The sequence below is a fragment of the Tenrec ecaudatus genome, chromosome 3 (genome assembly GCF_050624435.1).
Source record: "Tenrec ecaudatus isolate mTenEca1 chromosome 3, mTenEca1.hap1, whole genome shotgun sequence".
Lineage (NCBI taxonomy): Eukaryota > Metazoa > Chordata > Mammalia > Afrosoricida > Tenrecidae > Tenrec > Tenrec ecaudatus.
In genome coordinates, this window is record NC_134532.1 from 14,721,620 (window position 1) to 14,740,830 (window position 19,211).

General features: G+C 41.5%; 1 pseudogene; it reads left to right on the forward strand.

Annotated features, from left to right (window-relative positions):
* The first annotated feature begins 15,790 nt into the window (after positions 1 to 15,790).
* On the forward strand, positions 15,791 to 16,377 carry LOC142443270 (eukaryotic translation initiation factor 1 pseudogene; annotated as a pseudogene).
* The last annotated feature ends 2,834 nt before the right edge of the window (positions 16,378 to 19,211 follow it).

Here is a 19,211-nt window from a genome sequence, read left to right on the forward strand (position 1 = left end):
TCTATTCTTTATTGTTTCTGTTGGGTTCAGTTTGTGAAGCACAGAAGGAGTGAATGCCTAGAGATGAAATAATATGCCAGGGTTTGCAGGGATGTCTGGGTGGGGTCGCGGTGGGTGGCTGGTGGAGATGGGGAGGGTGAGGGGACTTGGGGAGTAAGAATGAAGGATCGAGGGGACTGTAGACTAGAACTGAAGGTGACTAACAAGTCTTTTTAAAGGCGATTTAATCATAGTGGGAAAATAGACAATGTGAAATCGATTGTGGTAATGACTGGAATGCTTAAGATGGCTGAATTATGGAATTGTGGGATTATGTGGGATATGTGGATTAAGTACCCCAAAAAGTATTAAAAAGAAAAGAAAGAGGATCTCCATCATAAAAGCAATCTAACTAAACTATGCACAGAAAAATCAAAAACCAAACTGAAACAAAGGAACCAAAAACAAGGTAGTGCTAAGGTGTTCAACCACTATTTGGGGGATGCAACTGGAAGTGACCCTGAAATGGGCCCTTGGCTTTTGAACGTTGTGAGGCTGAAGGACAATTTATTTGGGGCTGGTGTATTGGACGTTGGCCCTGGAATCCTCGGCCAAGGCGCCTCTGCCAGCTGTCCAGGCACCAGCAGGCACATGGTCGCCAGGATGTCCCAGGTTGTGATGGTGGAGCAGTTTGGAATGTGCCAATTGAGATGCCTGGTAGGCAATGTGCCCAAAGGTGTCTTTGATCAACGAGTGCACAGCACTCATGGCCCTGAACGAGATGCTGGAGTCCGAGTGGATCTAGTGGAGCACCTTGTGCACATAACACACAGTAGGTCTCCTTGCCGCTGCACTGGCATTTCTTGCTGTGCTCCCTCTGAGCCTTAGCTGCAGCCTCCTTGGGGTCCCTCCCTGGAGAAGACAGGGATTTAGCAGGGTCAGGTGGGTTGTTTGACTGGGACGGTACACCTGGTAAAGGTAATGTAGGTGTCCTAAGGCGAGCTGAGGGAGGACAGAAACCTCTCCTGTAACAGAAATTGTTAAAGCTCACTGGATCTTGATTTTCAGTAGGAATACAGACCATGAAAGCAGGACCTCTAGATCACTATGACCTTTTGGGTTTTCAGTAGGAAGTGTTGGAAAAGTTACCACAGGGATAACTGGCTTGTGGTGGCCAAGTGTTCATAGTGATGTCACTTTTTAATCATTCACTGTCGGGATGATTTGATCTAATCTTCCTTGTAAGATGGGGGTGGAGGGGTGAGGGGCAGGGGTAGAGGAGAGAGGAGGGAGGACAGCAGAGGAAAGAGGAGAGAGGTAGAGATTGGAGCTGCCTCCACACTCCCTGATGGCCCCTAGCCTTGAACCTCAGGCTGCCACCTGCCGGACAAGGTGGGTAGGCCAGCCACTGAGTGGGGACTTACTTATTTTTCTCAACACTACCTAGGTGGTCAACTAGGAGGTCCTATTAGGAAAACGGGTAGGAGATGCTCACATTGTGCACTTGCGTGTCAGCATGCCGGTTGGATCCCTGGCCCGCTGTCAGCGCTCGCCCACCCTGGGGTCCCCAGGCTCTCCCTCCTGTTCTCAAAAACTTGATTAGTTGAGTTGGATTCCATTTTATTTTCGTAGATCTTATCATTGTTTCAAAATGTTTCACATACACAAAAATCTATTTCCAATTTCATTATTTTATTTACGTGATTTTAGTGTGTACATAAGTGCATGTGTGTGTACCATACTCACATTTTTGTAGTATCCTTTAGGATAACCAGTAAGGAGGTTGACCAGTAGTTTTGTTCAGGCAAAATGTGTGCTACCTGACAAGTGCATATATAAATCTCCTAGTACTGCTTCTGCCCATTTTAGCCCTGCTGGCAGGCTGGCCAGCTCTCTCTGCTCTCTGGAAAACAGCATCACCTCCTCCTCCTCTTGTGTTTTAGAAGGGTATAGGTGTGTTTGAAAGATGGTCAGCATCGTAATATGTGAGGGTTAATGGTTTGGGAGTTGGAGATTAGCAGTTAATCATTAGGGATTTAAGTACCAAGTATTTTTGTGTGTTGAAATGTTGCCTACAACATTTTTACATTTACTAGCTATAATATCTATGACCTATTTGGCAACTTTTTAAAAATTTAAATCTTTATATAGGGGCTCATACAACTCTTATCACAATCCATAAATACATCAGTTGAGTAAAGCACCCTTATACATTCGTTGCCCTCATCATTCTCAAAATTCTCCTTCCACTTGGGTTCCTGGAATCAGCTCATTTTCCTTTTTATCCCTCCCCTTCCCACCGCATTCTCCCCTCCCCCATGAACCCTTAATAGTTTATAAATTATTATTATTATTTTATCTTATCTTTTTTTAATTAGGGGCTCATACAACTCTTATCACAATCCATACATATACATACATCAATTGTATAAAGCACATCTGTACATTCTTTGCCCTAATCATTTTCTTTTTTTTTCCTCCTCTTTTGTTTTTTTACATTTTATTAGGGGCTCATATAACTCTTATCACAATCCATACATATACATACATCAATTGTATAAAGCACATCTGCACATTCCCTGCCCCAATCATTCTCAAAGCATTTGCTCTCCACTTAAGCCCTCTGCACTTAAGCCCTAGGCTGTGTGCTTCTTCTCTGTGGGCTTTGTTGCTTCTGAGCTAGATGGCCGCTTGTTTGCTTTCAATTGGCAAATTTTATATGACATCTTCAATTTATGATGAATAAGGAATTTTCATTTCTTCTTTTTGGAAGCCATTTTTCTTCTTTTTGTTAATTCTTTTTTTCTGATCAATCTAGCTAGTATAATTTTTTTTGCTAGTATAATTTTTAATATGAGTGGTGAAAATGGACATATATGTTTATCCTGGTTCTGTGATGGGGTGAACTTTTTTCTCTTTCTCTTACATGTGACATTTGCAATGTTTTTTTTCAAGAATGTATATTAGCATATTGGGTTTGACCTATTTCATGTTAGATTTGTAGTTGTTTTGTTTTTAATATAAAAAGTTTTTTACTTTTTTTATTATTCATTCTGTGTCTATTTAGATAATTGACTTTTTTCCCCATCACTATGCATATTTGAGTGTTTATTTTCTTGTGTTAAATCAATTCTGGCATGAATTAGAATTAATCTTGATACATACTTATTTTAATATATTATCTGAATCAGTTTCCTATTTTAAAAATAACATTTTCATTCAGATCCATTATCAACACTGGTCAACAGTTTTCTTAAAGTATCATCATCTGACATTGTTCTCAGGTTATTTCTTGTCTCATAGAAAGTGTTACTAAGTGCTCTCTTAAAACTATTGTTATGTTGGAACCCAGTAAGTTGAACTTAAGCAACAAAACAGTAAAAAAGTGCTTATTAATCTTATGCGAATACTCTAGCTCCAGAATTTTTAGTTTTCATCTATCTTACAGTTAGGCTGGAAGTTTCTCATGAAATTTTATTTTGATTCAATTGATTATGGACCTTCTAAGCATCCTGCAATCCAGTGAGTAATTATTGTCAGTCCCTTGCTCTGCTGGATCCTCTGAACTTCCAGCTGAACCCTCAATGTACAGGACTACATGATTTACAGTTTCCTAGAAAGACAAATAGCTGCTCACCACTTAGTGAGTGTGCTGCCCTTAGGCTAGAGCCCATGTTCCTGAAAGTACTCTGCCATCTGGCATGCTGTGAGGCCCTTAGAGAACTGCCTTCAGCTCACCAAAACAATGGACTAATGAGGGGTAGAAATGCCTCAGTGATTTTGTTGTCACCTTGTTTGTTCCAGTTTTTTTTAACTGCAGAAGCCTCTTCCCTTTTTTAATGAGAGAAATGATATCTTTTGTAAACATAATACACTAATGTCTTTGTGTTTGTGCTGGGTGTATATTTGTGGTTTCTGAGACTGTTGTCATGTCAACTGTCATTGAGTCAGTGCCATCTCATCGGGACCCATTGCACAACAGAACAAAACACTGCACTCTCCTGTGCCATCCTCATAATTGAGGATGAACCCATGTTTTTAAAAATTAATTTATTTATTTTAACTCATATTATTAGGGGCTTGTACAGCTTGTACTATAATCCATGCATACATTCATTGTGTTAAGCACATTTGTACATATGTTGCTATCATCATTTTCAAAACATTTTCTTTCTCCTTGAGCACTGTATCAGCTCATTTTATTCTTCCCACATGAAGCCTTGATAATTTATAATTTTTTATTGCTTATTCATGTCTTATACTATCTGATGTCTCCCTTCACCCACTTTTCTGTTGTCCATCCCCCTGAGAAGGGGTTATATATAGATCATTGTGTTCATTTTCCCCTTCACCCCTCACCTACCCGTTACTCTCTTGGTATTGCTACTCTGATTATTGGTCCTGATGGGTTTATCTGCCCTTGATTCCCTGTGTTTCTAGCTCTTTTTGGTACCCGTGTGCATTCTCTGGTCTAGCCAGTTTCATACAGTAGATTTTGGGTCATGATAGTGGGGTGGGGGGAGCACTAAAGAACTAGAGAAAAGTTGTATGTTTCATAGGTGTTATACTGAACCCTAACTGGCTCATGTCATCATTGTGACCCATCCTGATATGTTGGTTTATTGTGCTAACCTGGCCAATAGGAACATGGTATTAATGTTGCAGTTTGATTGCAGGGCAAAGAGATAAATGGCTAGGCAAACCCTGCCTCTCTCTCTTGCTCTCTTCTGATCAGATCAGGGTGCGCCTGCTAGTTCTCTGCCACAACTTGTGAGCTACACTAACTGTTGGACTGCCAACCTGTGGATCCTGCCGCTAGAGCTTGAGGTTCCTTTGAGAACTGCTTCATCATGTTGTTGGTGTATGCATCACTTGAGCTTGGGACTGTTGGATCCTATCGTCTTGCTCTTTGTTGATGATCTGCCCTTCTGTTTGCTGCCTGTGTCCAGACTGCCTGCATTGCTGTACATAAAGACTCACCTGTCTGCTTCCTTGAACTTGGCCCCAGTGGCTCTCATGAATTGAAGGACTTCCAGTATATTAAATGTTTCACAGAAGTGAGTTGAACTGAGCACTCTGTACAGCTGTGTGAACAAATTAGCTGCTATATTCTTTTGTGCTTTATATGTCTATCCATTATATAAAATATATAATAATATATAATGGTTACATATAATCATTATATATTGTATATGTAATAGATGCATGTATGCAAATATCTATATATATTCACAAGTGTCCTGGTTTTGTTTCTGTATAACACACCCTTCTGTAAGGGGGTGTCCAATTGCCTACAGATGGGCTTTGGGTCTCACTCCACACTAACCCTCTTTCAAATTGATAGGATTTTTTGTTCTGTGTCTCTGATGCCAGATACCTGATCCTATTGACACCTCATGACCACATGGGTTTGTGTGCTTCTTCCATGTGTACTTTGTAGCTTCTCAGCTAGATGGCCTTTAGGACCCCAGACGCTATATCTTTTGATAGCCAGGCAGCATCAACTTTCTGCACCATATTTGCTTCTGCACCATTTTTTCTTAATCGATTGTGTCAGGAAGCTGAGCATCACGGAATGCCAGGTTATTAGAACAAAGTCTTCTTTCACTGAGAGAGTACTGGAGTAGAGGTCCAATGTTTATCTGCTACTTTAATACTTAAAATTTAAATATATGTACATAGATCTATTACCCTTTCGTCATATATGTGTACATATGTAAATGACTTTATTTAGAACTCTATAAATGCCCTTCGTCTCTTAGTTCTTTCCTCTATTTCCTTTTACTTTCTTCTTGTCCCACTATCATGTTTGGCCTTCATCAGTTTTCAGTAATTCCTCTCATTACATTGCCCTTGATCACGCCCTACCAGGCATCCTACACTCTCCTCAACATCGATTTTAGATCACTTGTTGTGCCCTTGACCCCAGGCTAACACCCACTTCCTTTCCCCCACTTCCCTGTTTCCTTTATCCCCCCCAGAACCATCAGCCCCATTGTTGTCCCCTCTGGTGTGTTTATCCTGCCTATCTTATCTAGATAGACATGCAGAGACAATAATAAGCACAGAAACAAGACAGAGCAAAAGAACAACAAAAAAAAGGAAACAACTACTGGAAAAAAAGAGAAAAGACTAGAAATCACTCCAGGTTTGTTAGTTAATTATTAGGAGTATTTTACTGTTGGTTGAGTCTGATGTGGTAACATGACTTGGCCACTCAGTCTATTTTTTTGTATTTCCCGGGCACTTCATTGCTTTGCTCCTCTTGCTGCTCTGTTGGATGCCCTTATAGTTTTGCCCCAGTTGGTGGAGTCAGATCGAGCACATTTCCCACAGTGTGCCACAGTGTTGTCCCTCATAGCGCTATGGGTCATTGAGGGATGCCGTGTCTTGTGGTTGGGATGGCCCTATGGTCCTCTCTGTGCATTGGCCAATTTGAGCAGGAATATCATTCTTGGGGTTTGGTGGGCCATGATGTGAGGGTGAACCATTTGTCGCAGTCACTTTGTTAATCCATTTGGTAGAGGGATTCATGTTTTTCACTGCCCTTCATCTTTACCAAACAAAATATCCTTTTCAAGGAATGATCTTTTCTGACATATGTCCAAAGTATATAATATGAACTCTCACCATCCTTACCTCTAAGTAGCACTCTGACATTACTTCTTCCAAAACAGACTTGTTTGTCCTTTGCATGTCCATGGTATGTGGGATATTCTTGTCCAGAACTACAATTCTAATACATTCTTTTTTTTCAGCCTTCCTTTGTTCATCTTTCAAATGCACATGAATCAATTGACAGTAGCATGCTTTGGTCAGGTGAAACCAGTCCTCGAGGTAATATCTTTTCCTTTCAGTACTCTAAAGAGGCATTGTTCAGCAGATTTATCTGATGCAATGATTGATCTCTTGACTGTTATACTTTCAGTATTCAGGGTTTTTGTTTATTTGGTCTTTTTTCTGTAAACCAACCATGTTTTTTATGGAAGGCGTTAAAATTTACTCAAGTTTCAGATTAAGAATTTTGATCAAGGAGGGGCTGTCGGAGAAAGCTCAAGAGTCAAACAGTCCTGAAAGAGGGGGAATGATTATTAGGGTAAAAAGGAGAGACTAAAAGAATTGGGAGGGCAACAGTGAATACTGAAGCCTCAAGTTTATTTACATACTCCTTTTATCCATGCAGAAACAACCCAGGTTTATTATCTCATTGTTAAGCAAGCACATTTGATACACATAGCAATTCTGTCTTCTGCTAAGCCTGACATCCCTGAGAAAATTAACCTATCTTCCCAGACTTTGCATACTTTCTTGTTCTTTTTTTTTGTTCTTGTTCTTAACAGTAAGTTAAAAACGAAAAGTCACAGAAGAAATCAGCAAACACTGACACAGGTCATGAGACTTCTCAGCCATTTCAAAGCTGAGTCTTAATGGCCTTCAACATCTCCCCCTTTTTATTTACTGAAGACGCCTTTACTCAAAACGTCAGCAGATCACTGTGTCTGTTTGAGGTTGTCAAGTCCTGAAATTGCCCTTACCTGTCATCGGTCACAGTCTGCAGGAGACTATGACCTGTCTTAGGTTGGGAGAGACTCAGACTTGATCTTACCCGTCTGACTAACCAGCCTCTGCCTTATAGTCCCATTTGGTGAGGGGGTGAAGTACGCAGGTGTACTTCATGTAACTTTGTTCCTAAGGCCAATAATTCAACCATTACCTTGTGCAGTATCATAGGGTGTATGCATAAGATAAACAATATACACAGTCCCGCTGTGACTAGAGAAAAAAGCATGTGAGGTAGGCCTCTGAGATTTCCTAATGAAGGGAAAGAATCTTGAAAATGCTGGAGCCAATCCTCAGCAACCTTGTCAACATCAAAATAAAGAGACTTAGCATATTTTATGGCTAATATTTCTTGATGGAGTTGTAATAAATCTAAAGACTCCTTAGCATTGTGCCAAGTACATTGAAGATGATTCTACACTTTAATCCAGCTGTACTGACTGTTACTATACTATTTAGGTGTAACACAGATCCATGTATGTACAGCATGGCACTGTAGAGTAGACCTGGCCTTAAGCCCCTGCACCTCGTCTCCTAAATATATGACCGTGTCATAAAGAGCATTTACTTTTTGTTCAAACTTCCTGTCTATAGCTTCTTGAGTACCCAACACAGTCACATTTTTGGATAATTCATTTCCACAGTGGGCAGTTTCTATGATTTGTGAAAGTACAATCGCAGCAGTAGTAGCAGTAGCAACTAAACTTAATATAGCTAAAATACTTGTTGTAGGCGAGCCTACAAAACACTTAAATCTGGTTAATGCTTTTTCAATCTCTTGTAATACCTGTAACCCTCTTTCTGAACACCAAGGCCCAGTAATATTCACTGGCAGCATAGCAAAAGAAGTTTAATACAAAATGGTGATGACAATACCTTCAGGGGACCAGGTAATACAATTAGACAAATTGCAGTTATTACAAGACCTGTTAAACTTAGAATCATCATGATCTATAGTAATATTCCCTGGCAAAAGTACATAAGGCGATGGTACACAGGCAGTAACATTTCCCTGTGGTCTGGAGGAAGGGCCCATAAGCTTCATGTCCCCCAAAGCAGCCCCTATTTTCCACCACTGAGTTTGTGGAAAACCTGAGTCTGACCAACAAAGTCCTGCAGACAGCCCCTTTTCCCATTTGGCAGTATTTTTTGAGTATTTTCCTGGTTGTCAGACCAATCAATGATAAATCTCTCTTTTGTGATGTTATACCGATGGGCTTGTCTGTGAGACACAATCTCCACAATACGGTTTTATTATTCTTTTGAATCTCTAGTCTACATGAGGAAAAAGACTGCGGAGTGGGTGAAATAACATTTCCTTCACTTTGTACAGGGAGGGCGTGAGTCATTAACCCACATCTTGATTTCCGGACCTTCCCAGACAGCAGGATGTAAGAGTGGTGGATCAGAAACTTAAGCCTAGTACTTCTCTCTGTGCCATGCCCCTAGAAGCACTCTGAGGCAAATTACCTTCTACATGTTTTGCAAACTGCACCAACCATTCAGGCAGCCCCCATGCTCCATCAGCATCCTGGGTAAAAACCCAAACATGCCCTCCTCCCCATAATAATAGCGGGTTGGGGCCATGCCTTCAGGCAAAACAAGCCAATGATATCTCTTCATAGGCTCTTTGAAGTTGGTGGAAGGGACACTAAAGGCAAATCTTTTACAATCATTTGGATCCAAGGGCATGGTATAAAAACAATCTTTTAAATCTAAAGTGATCTTATGTGTATTGGCTGGAATAGCAGAGGGGGAAGGGAGCCCAACCTGCAGGGCTCCCATAAATTCCATAATATCATTAACCCTCCTTTACTGTTTTTTCCTTACAAAGCAGCTGCTATCGCAAGTCCCCGAGTAAAGAAAGGTCCAATGTCCAAGCATATTCTGATACAATTGGACAGGTTGCCCTTTTTTTCTAAAAGGTCTCAGCGCTCCCTGGCAGGCAGTATTTGCATTTCCAAAAGCCAATTGTTTCCATTATGCAGGGGGAAGTACCACAATGGAAAGTGTATCTAATAAAGAATGAGTAAAAAGGGCAGGTGGACCATATTGGGCACAAGCAACCTTGAGTTCTTTTAGCTGTTTGAAAGGAATAGGAGTAAGCCCTCTCCAATAGTTTGTGTTGTTTTTCCTCAGTTAACATTATTTAGAGAACTTGAACCCCATTCTCTGGGCAAAGAAGATGGAAGATAAGTCATCCCTTTCCTTGATCCATCTCATTTACCTTAAAACTTCTGCATTCACCTTGGCTCTTGGCATCACCCATGTACCTACAACTAGGCATTCTTTGAGTGTAGCATGCATTTCTTTTACAAAGGCTTTATCATTGCCATCATAAACACCAGAGCTGCAGAGAGGAGAAAATAAACATCCCTCTGGGCCTGTTTCTTAGTTAAGGATGTCTCTGCATTGACTAGTTCACCTCTAGGATTTCCTGTTCATGTCCTTCTATTTCTTATTGTCCACTTCAAAAAGAAGTTTCACTGATTAGCATACTCTGCTGTGCATATTACTATGGGCCTATAATGGATTCCCCCAAGTTTAGTAATTTCTTAACACTCAATAAATTATTTTATTCAAGGAGATGTGAGCTCATAAAGTTTGATGAAGAGCTCACATGGGTTGGAGTGAACACAGGCAAGAAGGAAACTCACATAATGACATTTGTATTTTAACAGTCATATTAACATACACATGCCTACTATGAACAAATCAGCACATATACTAGAACTAACAAATCTTCATACAGTACCCTCAGGTTAATAAATACACATGCATTTACTAAAGAAAAATAACCCAAAGAGACACTAAAATATACTAGCATTATAATAATAAAATCAATGCACAACAGACTACAAGTTCTGTCACATAGTATAACATCTTAAGGCAAAGAGTAGTTCGTGTGTACTAGCACACACAAAAACACAGACAAAGTGCATACAAGAATATACACACACTGAGCTACAAGAATGTGGAGGTGTGTGGCAGAGACATTTTCTCTGCAGGTAGAGGAAATAGGTACCTAATTTAACTAATCCTTCTTAGGCTCCTCTACATTTCTCCCCCGAGGGTCCCTGTTATCTGTGGGCTTGAGTGACCCCTGAGCCCCGCCCTATACCTGTATGGGTGTATGTGTCTGGGTTCCCATAGCCTTTCCCCCTGTGTGTGTCTGACTCAGAAATACGTGATTATAACTGCAGCAGTCACAGTGCAAATTGACAGATAATCAGTCCCTGGGCATGTCGCTAGAGAAGGATATTCTGATCACAATAATATGTGGAGGCATAGCCACCCACAGAACTTGAAGGGAACCTGTTGGTGCCCTGTACAGAATAGGACGTGCATAGCCCATGCGCAAGGGGATATAGGGCACGAAGCGAGGTGAGGTGTGTGGAGGCATGTTGAGACTAAGCATAAAATGTGTCTTGTCTCCCTTTTCCCAATCTTGTGTCAATATGCACAACTGCTAAGTTCAACATCCTTTGGAGAAAAAAAACTGACTCTCAAATTAGTCTGTGGTGGACAAGGACAGACAGGAGCTGTGAATTAATAAAATGAATGAACTCAGAGAAGTCTGTGATTGGATGAATGGAGAGAGGTGACTTGATGGAGGATTGGGCTACTGGTGATAAGTTCATGTAGTATGTTGTCTGGAAATATATATATATATATATATATATATATATATATATATATATATATATATATATACACACATACACATACACATACAAAGATAATAAAGTGAGATCCTTTGCACAGCAGGGACTGTTGTCCCGAGGAAGGAGGGAATACAGGAGGGGTATTCAAAGCACGGGATAAACTTTTTGATGAAGCCGATGATTTGAACAGAATCATTCTAGATGTAGTAATTACCAATTATATGGGAAATTTGGGGCGATTCAAGGGGAAAACGAAACAGAAGCTAAGTTCAAAACCATCCTATCATTGCAGGGAGATTGGGTGAGTGTTTTAGAAAGACGTGAGGAGATGCACCGATTCCCTGAGGGATACTGAGAAGGAGAAGAATCCCCAGACACAACAGGAAGCCAGTAGTGAAGCTTCATTTGGACCTACACCTGGGTCTGAGTCCTGTGCTCTGCAGATCCTGAGGGGTCCCTGCAGCCTAATCTCTTCCACTAGGGTACATTCTTGTCTGCGTTAACTCTGACTTACCCTCACTGTGTGTGTGTTGGCCTGGGTAGACTAGAGAAACAAATCCATAGACACATGCATATTGTGTATAAGAGATATTTTTATATAAAGGGCAATTGTGCATTAAGAAAGCATCTTACTCCAGTCAGGTCCAAGCCCATAAGTCCAGTATTAGCCCATATGTCCGATACCAATGTATAAAGTCCTCTTCAGACCCTTGTAATACATAAAATGATCCTGAATGCAAGATGATTTCAGGCCAGTGGGCAGAAAGTCTTTGGATCCTTTGGCATTGTAAGCTTTTCAGTGGACACGGGTCTCTACATGGCTTCTCCAGCACCCCGGGCTGCATGGGGTAGGTCCATGTGGCTTCTACTCAGGGATGTCTCACAGGGAGTCTCCCTTGTAGTAGGGTGTCTCCCAGGGATTAGAGAGAGTGTCTTCCACCTCCAAGATGGAATATGGGATTTCCCAGAATTCTCAGGAGAAGGCCATGCCCACACAGAGGCTTCATTGGCTATGACCCAATTGACAGACCACAACCCTTCCCTGTTTATCCTCTCAAGTCCCAAATTTACACCAGATTATGTAACTACCATACTGTGCATCTTTTGCACAGAAATACAAAGCTGTGTCCTTGAAGTTCTGTTCGACCATTTGAAGTTATAGGATGTCCTTACCATTGTCTTTGGAGATGGTGAATTGGCCCTTTGGAGAGTCCTACCAACACTATTAATGCATGAAACCCACTGCCGCCCCTTCTCCGTGGCTAGGCAGACCAGTGTATATTATAAAACAGTCAATGAATGCAGAGACTGCAGGACAGAGTCTCAGAGAAGCCTCAGGCTGCCTCAAGTCTCCCTCAGAAGCCGTAGCTCCACCTCACACAGGACACCTGCAAACACACAGACATCCTGATCATGAAAATCATAACAATTTACTGCCTCTCACTCATGCCCCCTCATACACAATTTTTCTCCATCAAAGCACCTTTTGAAATTCCAAAAAGGAAAATTGAGCTCAATAGAGATTCCATTGTGACTTGATTTGTTCAGTCTTGAATGGGGGTACCTTGGAATTCCAGAGGTGGAGCACCTGTCTAAGAGCTTCAGAGTTGGGACATGGATGGTTTTCCTCAGCAGGGGAGGGGTCTATTTGTATACCTTCTGCCTACATAGTCATAAGTTATGTTGAATGACTTCTGAGAGAGTCACTCCAAGAGTAGATAAGGATGTTCTATATATCTTGGAATGCCCTGCGTGTGGGGTTCATTATGCAGTGTGCTGCTAAACACAAGGTCAGTCATTCTAAATCGCCAATGGCTCTGCAGGGGAAAGAATGCTCTCCACACCCATGAAGGTTTACAGACACAGAAGCCTACAAGGGCAGTCCTATTCTATACGGTTGTTATGAGAAAGGATTGACTTAATGGAAATGTCAACCTACAGTTACAGACACTGCCTTGAAATGTGCACCCCACCAAATGTGGTGTTTATTATATACTTTTCTTGATGCAGTTAAATATTCCCCGTAGAAATATGTATTTAATCTGAAACAAGCTTCCCTTGTCTCATTCTGTTTTAGATTATCTTTTGGAAAAGAAAATTCACATGCTAAAAGGAAAACCCTCCCAAGTCCCTTCTGGACCGCCCTTAATTGTCCCCTAGAGCTGGATATGACAGTGGCTCCTGATTCTCGCTCATTCTCTGCAGGTTTGTCCTGTCTTGAATCAAACTTGCTGTCTCCTCACAAGGCTTTTGCACACCAAGAATTTTAAGGTACTGAGTTAAACCTAGAAGTTCTGTAGAAGGTCTCTACATCTCCCAGAGAAACCAAGGCTGTTTGTGAATTTTGATAACACATTGGGACGTTTCCAGGGCATCTTCCAAAAACTCGAGGAAGTCTCCCATGCTCAGGGAGTTGATTGTGCTCTCCAAATCTAGGTATTACGCTTTATAATATCAATGCTTTCTCTTTTATTGGGGGCTCTTATGGCTCTTATCACAATCCATGCATTCATCCATTGTCAAGCATATTTGTACATATGCTGCCATCATCATTTTCAAAGTGTTTGCTTTGTACTTGAGCTCTTGATATCAGCTCCTCATTTTCCCCTCCCTCTCCCACTCTCCCTCTTTCATGAACCTTGATAAATTATAAATGATTATTTTAATATTTTTCATTGTCCGCTGTCTCACTTCACCCACTTTCTGTTTGTCCCACTGGGAGGGAGTTATATGTCAATCCTTGTGATTGATTTCCCCTTTCTACTCCCACTTTCCCATTACCTTCTTGGTATCCCTATTCTCATTATTGGCCCTGAGGGGTCCTGGATTCCCTGTGTTGCGAGATCTTATCGGTAGCAGTGTACATGTTCTGTCTACTCAGATTAGTATGCTAGAATGGAGGTCATGATAGTGGGGGGAGAAGCATTAAAGAACTAGAGGAAAGGTGTTTGTTTCATCGGTGCTGTAGTGCACCCTGACTGGCTCTTCTCTTTCTTTTGACCTTTCTGTAAGGGGATGTCCAATTGTCTATAGATGGGCTTTGGGTCTCCACTGCACACTCTTCTTCATTCACAAAGATATGATTTTTTTTCTTGTTCTGGGTCTTTGATGCCTGATACATGATCACATGTACACCTCATGATCACACAGGCTGGTCTGCTTCTTCCATGTGGGCTTTTTTGCTTCTCAGCTAGATGTCTGTTTATCTTCAAGCCTTTAAGCCCCCAGACAATATATCTTTTGATAGCCATGCACCATCAGCTTTCTTCACCACATTTGCTTCTACACCGAATTTGTCTCCCACCATCGTGTTGGGAAAGTGAGCATCACAGAATGCTGGGCTTTAGAACAAAGTATTCTTGCATTTGGGGAGTATTGAGTTGAGGCCCACTTTGCATCTTCAACCTTACTACCTAACATATAAATATAAGTGCACACATCTATTTCCCTACCATTATATAAAAATATATTTACATAGGTACATGCCTATATTTAGACCTCTATAAATACCCTTTGCCTCCTAGTTTGTTTCTCTATTTCTTTTTACTTTCCTCTTGCCCCACTACCATGTTTGGCCTTCATTTGGGTTTCAGTAATTCCTCACTCTTATTTTGCCTTTGATTAATCCCCACTAGGCATCCTATGCCTTTTCTTCATCGATTTTAGTTCATTTGTTCTTAACTTGTCCTTGGGTTGTTTGACCCCCCTCCCTTCTTTTCTCCCATCTCTCCTTCTCCCATGTCCCCCTCCCCACCTCAGGAACCACTGGTCCTATTTTTTCCTTCTCTTGATTGTTTATCCCGTCTTATATCTAGATGGATAAGCAGAGACATTAATAAGCACAAAAACAAGGCAAATCCAAAGAAAACAACAAAGGAAGACAAAACCAACCAAACAAACAGCAATAACAACAAAAAGTTAGCCAATGACAAAACAAGAAAAGGCTATGAATCATTCCAGGTCTATTTTTAGACTTTCAGGAATGTTTTCCAGTCGAATCTGAAGGGGTGGTATGCCACACTCTGTTCCCAAAGTCTAATTTTTGTATTCCCCAGGGTTTTTATTGCTTTGCTTCCCTTGCTGTTGCATGCCCTTATTTTTTCCCTAATGTGATGGGGTCAGATCAGACACAAGTCCCACACTGAGTCTCCAGTGTTGTCCCCATAGTGATACGGTTCAGTTAGGGACATCATGTCTTGTGTTGGGACCGGCCCTATAATCCTCTCTGTGCATTGTCTGCTGGGAGCAGCAATATTGTCCTGGGGGATTAGTAGGTCAGAATGTGTTCTTCTCACTCTCCTACCCTCTTTGTTTCTCCTGTGTGCTCTAATCAGACATGCTCCTTTCCCCAAGCTTCAGATTCAGTGCTGTCCTCTGAAGTGCCTTCTGTGGGTGGGGGTCGGGGGGAAGGGAAAGGGGAGAGTCCACATAGTTGGGATTGGGGCCAGCCCCATTATATGATTTGTAATGACTTTGAGATACTTTGATGCTTTATTAAGAATCTCAAAATGTCGGCCCCAGTCACTGAGCCGCCGCCGAGGACTCAGCAGCCTCCCCCTTGAGCCCCCTCGTTTCCCGATGCTCCATCCCCCCTGCCCGCCTTCTCCAGCCGCCGCCTTCCGCAGGCCGTTTCCACCGAGGAAAAGGAATCGTATCGTATGTCCGCTATCCAGAACCTCCACTCTTTCGACCCCTTTGCTGATGCAAGTAAGGGTGATGACCTGCTGCCTGCGGGGACAGAGTATTATATCCATATAAGAATTCAACAGCGCAACGGCAGGAAGACCCTGACCACTGTCCAAGGGATCGCTGATGACTACGACAAAAAGAAGCTAGTGAAGGCCTTTAAGAAGAAATTTGCCTGCAATGGTACTGTGATTGAGCATCCAGAATATGGAGAAGTGATTCAGCTCCAGGGTGACCAGCGCAAGAACATATGCCAGTTCCTTGTAGAGATTGGACTGGCTAAGGACGACCAGCTGAAGGTTCATGGGTTTTAAGTGCTTGTGGCTCACGGAAGCTTAAGTGAGGATTTCCTTGCAATGAGTAGAAAAATTCCCTCTGTCCCTTGTCACAAGTTTAAAACCTCACAGCTTGTATGATGTAACCATTTGGGGTCCACTTTTAACTTGGACTAGTGTAACTCCTTCATGCAATAAACTGAAAAGAGCCAAAAAAAAAAAAGAATCTCAAAATGTCAGTTTCTCCATGTTTCAAAAATACAACTGTCAATTATTTCAGAAATGGTAAAATCAGATTTGGTTTTCTCTTCACAGGAGATACTTGGGCTGGGATTCACACACATACAGTTTCAGCCTACAGTAATTTGGAAAAAAGAATTAGGATGGACAGAAACTGATTGTGTTGACTGAAGCACATGGAGGTCAGAATTTAACGACATAGTGAGACTACCGGTCCTTCTGAGATTGATTTCAACTTGTCACCGGTGTGATTTCTTTCTCCCCTGTCTTCTCAGGAAGAACATGGGCTTTTAATTTTTAGGATCTGCCCTCTAGGAAAATAAGAGGCATGCGACCTAGTTGCTGAAGTGTCCTTAAAGTGGTTCTCTACATGGGTGAATTGGGAAACTCCAAACGCAAGAGCAAACAAACACTTGGCATCCCTTGCACCTGCTCCAGTGGAAAAGACTATCTCCCATGTACCCTGAGCTCCCTCTGCTGCCCAATTAGTGTTGTGATGCTTGAGATGTTTGACCATTAAGCCTTCATTGTGTCTCCTGGTATGTTTCCTACATTTTACATGTCAGTGTCCTCAGGTTTCATATTAAAACACATGCAGCTGGTTGAGCTATAGTGGTTGCAATGCATCAATATGTGAAAATTTAGTTGTTGCTAAGACTCATCACAAGGCTTCTGTGCCATCTAATACAGGTTGTGTTTCCCAGAGCCTTTTAGATCTAGAAACTTGATATCTTCAGACCTGGAAGCTAGACATAGCACTTTGAGACATAGCACATAGCTTTCCCAACTCATGACTGGTCTGTAGCAGGTCTACCTGCACGATCACACCTAGAAATAAGGGGGAAATATAATTTAAAACCATTCTAAGATGAAAAGCACTGCTTTTGACATGAAGGTGCTTACAGGGTAGGACATTCATGTCACCAAGAAGAATCCAGAAGGGTGTCACCTCCACAGACATCTATGATCAATATGGTAAGGATGAAGGCCTAAGAAGCCTGACTTTCATGTGTGACTTGGAGCTCTGTTACCACATTTTACTGTAGGTGATTCACATGTGCTGTGCTTATGGAAGCAGAAAGAGGATGGCTCTGAGTAGGAGCAGTAATGGCCTCTAGAGGGGATTTTCCAGACCCCTGTTATGCAAGGTCAATCTCTACCCTTCATCATTTGCACTGACTGTGGACAAACAAGTCCTTCCTGAAAACCATGTGTAGATTTGTAGAAATGCAGGCAGTTGGCCTGAGGTGTGAGCCATAATGAAGGGAATTCCTGGGGATACTATTGTCCTAGGAATGTTCCACTTTCTCTCTGGGCAGCCCAGTTCTACCCTTAGGACAGAGCCCATGAGATATGCAGGCTGTTGAGTTAAAGTGGAAGGTAAAATGTTGAACATTTTTGAGTGTCCACTTTTCTTAAAAACAAAGCAAAACACTTTATTGGCACTTTTCCACTTATCATATAATTCAATACTTCAACCATATCAAGAAGAGTTGTATAATCTTTACCACAGTCAATATAGAACAATTTCTCCCCCTCCATAATCATTATTCTTGTAATATATTTCACATACTTGCAAAAATGTATACAACAAAACTTTCACCAGTTCAACAACTTCTACATGTGTAATTCAGTACCATTGAGTATTCTTTTCATGCTTTACAACCATTACTATCCCCCTTCATATTGTTCTACCGTCATTAACGTTAATTCACTGCCCCCTAAGCAAAAACTCTTCCCCTTCACACATGCTAACCATAGATCAAGCTTTGCTCGCTTTCCTTCTTTTCTTTCGTTAGTAATGTTCCTGATATAACATTTATATTTCCATACTTAAAACGCTTCTAAAAAAGAATTGTAAGCCCATCATCAAAATAAGCTTAATGCTCCCTCCTGTCTCACAGATCCACTGATTGCTCCCCAATTCCCCTCCCCCTTCCTTATAAACCATTGCCTCAGTTATTGTCTCTATGTATCCACTTCTTCTTTACTTCCAAACAGGGAGACAACAACAAAAACAATTAAAAACAAAGATAAAATGAAACATAAAGAAAAATAATAACATAAAGATAAAAATAAGTAAGGTAGGAAACAAATAGAAAAGGTTCCTACTTCTCTTTTCCTGCCTTCCTCTTCATCTGCCTCCATGGTTGTTGTGGTAGTTGCATAATCTGTTGTCAATTTGAGAGTTAAGAGTGAAGGGGTGGAGTTTAGTCTGTCAATCCGGGTGCATTTTGATGACATCATTTGGAGGCGCTGAGGAGATAAATAGCTCGCCGGAGGCAGGACACAGGTTCACGCCCTGTGAGACATTCCTGAGAACAAGACACATGGAGCTACACTAGAGCCCTGGAGCTGAAAGAGCCACGTGGAGACCCCTGACAGGGTTGAGATGTTTCCACCTCCACTGGATCCACAAGACTTTCCACCCACTGGCATGTGCTCTTCCTGCATTCTGCATCATTGCATATGTTGCGTGAGTATGAAGAGAAATTTATAGTCTAGCATCGGATATGTGGGCTAATAACAGACTTAGGGAGTTGAACTGGACTGGGCTGGTATGCTTTCTTAATGCACAATTGCTCTTTGATATAAATTTCTATCTTATATACATTTATGTCTATGAATTTGTTTTTCTCATCCTCCCAGACCAATACAGTTGTAGGGTTTCACATGTTCACTTTCCAGGCACTCGGTAGAGGTACCCATGGTTTATGACAAGGTGTAGCTAGATCTATCCTCTAGTTGATCATATTCTGTGTACAGGATCTTTACATGGCTCTGCTCAATACTTACCTTCATTGGA